Genomic DNA, 1,913 nt, shown 5'->3' with positions numbered 1-1,913 from the left:
TTTTTTTTTCAATTGCATTTAGGATATTTGCTTTTTGTGTGGAGAATATTTGAAGCTAGATAAGCATGATTCTTAAAACTCTTTATGTACTAAATTATTAGACACATTGGACCCATATCACTGGCATGCCAAATGGTATGTGTATATTACAGTGTTGGGAACTTCAGTATTTTCACGTATAATATATAGAGACATTAATCTTATATTTTGATCTATATTAATTGTTGGAGAGCCAGGGCATTTTAAAAACTGAATATATCTGTGTGAATAATGCTATAATTATGTACTTCTTCCTCCCTTTGTCTCTTTTCCTCTCTTCCACTTGGTCATGCATTGTAGCATTGTTTCCAAATTAGAGCACAAACGCACAGAATCAAAACCTTGCTCCTTTGAAATTATAACTCTTAGAACTATACAACCAAATAGCCAAAGTTATTTAGCAAAGAGTTCTTATTTGTTTCATTTTTTAAGGCAATTAAAAAACTCAAACCAAATCAGTGACAGAGGAATTAAAGATATTGAAGTTTTTCTGGCAAAACTCTAACTTCAGTTAGCAAGAAACTCTTATGAAACGCAGCAATGTAAACCATATTAAGTGCTATTAGAGAACAGAGTATAGGATGACAATATTAACACTCTCAAGCAGAAAGTTAACCAAAATTACATTAAAATTAATGTATTTATAATGTTTCCTCAGTAATAAAAGTTAAAAGTGGAGTTATAATTCTGATGAGTAGCAGCAAAGCCTGTCCTACAAGCATATCCAAATACTTGAAAAGATGTATGATGCAGCACCAAGTACAGAGAGGCAGTCCTCAAAAGCCAGAAACAAAGAAGCACCTGAGGGCTGGAGCAATTAGCTCATGATCTGGTGCTATTACAACCCAGGAAGTGGTGGTGTTGCTACCTGACCTGTAGTTGGTAGGGAACTGTGTTTTAGCACCCTAGTACAAGCTAATTAGATAGAATGTCTATGGCTTGAGAAAAGTAGAGAATTGGAATTAAAACTCTTGCATTAAGCTATAATTCCAATGAAAGAGAGATTAAAAATCTTCAGCCACTGGCCTAGGAAGACAACAAAGAGGCTTCACCCTACTGGAAAACTTTTATGAAAAAATTCTCACATGAAAAATCTAAACCTGGGGCTTAATGGCTGGAATGCAAATTTTCAAAAACAACAGTGTATGAGAAATGCTAGGCTTTTTTTTTTTAAGATTTTATTTATTTATTTGAGAGAGAGAGAATGAGAGATAGAGAGCATGAGAGGGAAGAGGGTCAGAGGGAGAAACAGACTCCCCGCTGAGCAGGGAGCCTGATGTGGGACTCAATCTCTGGGACTCCAGGATCATGACCTGAGCAGAATGCAGTTGCTTAACCAACTGAGCCACCCAGGCGCCCAGAAATGCTAGGTTTTTTTAAAAGATTTTATTTATTTAGGAGAGAGAGAGAGCACAGGCAAGAGGAGGGGCAGAGGGAGAGGGAGAAGCAGACTCCCTGCTGAGCAGGGAGCCTGAGGATCATGACCTGAGCTGAAGGCAGATGCTTAACCCACTGAGCAAACCAGGTGCCCAAGAAATGCCAGTTTAAGAAGTTAACAGAAAACCTGGTGCTAAGTCAATGATACCTCTGGGATCATTGCAGGAAAAAATGAAGAAAAAATATCACTCTGGAGGGAGAAATCCTAACCCTCACATCTACAACCATCCCACCAATTTAAGTTGAGTTTACATTTAAACATTACAAACCTATGGTGGAAACCATCCACCTTAATTAGCAAACAGAACAAGTAGAAGGATTAACATTACAAGGACCTAAGCTGTTTAAATAACAATGTGAAGGAGAGCATAAAATACATGTTTAAGTGGTCACAAAGATGAAGTCAATATTTAAAGAAAGGAGAAGATTCAGCATTA

This window comes from Zalophus californianus, chromosome 4, assembly GCF_009762305.2.
Source record: "Zalophus californianus isolate mZalCal1 chromosome 4, mZalCal1.pri.v2, whole genome shotgun sequence".
NCBI classification, from domain to species: domain Eukaryota; kingdom Metazoa; phylum Chordata; class Mammalia; order Carnivora; family Otariidae; genus Zalophus; species Zalophus californianus.
Note: the sequence above shows the minus strand (reverse complement) of the source record.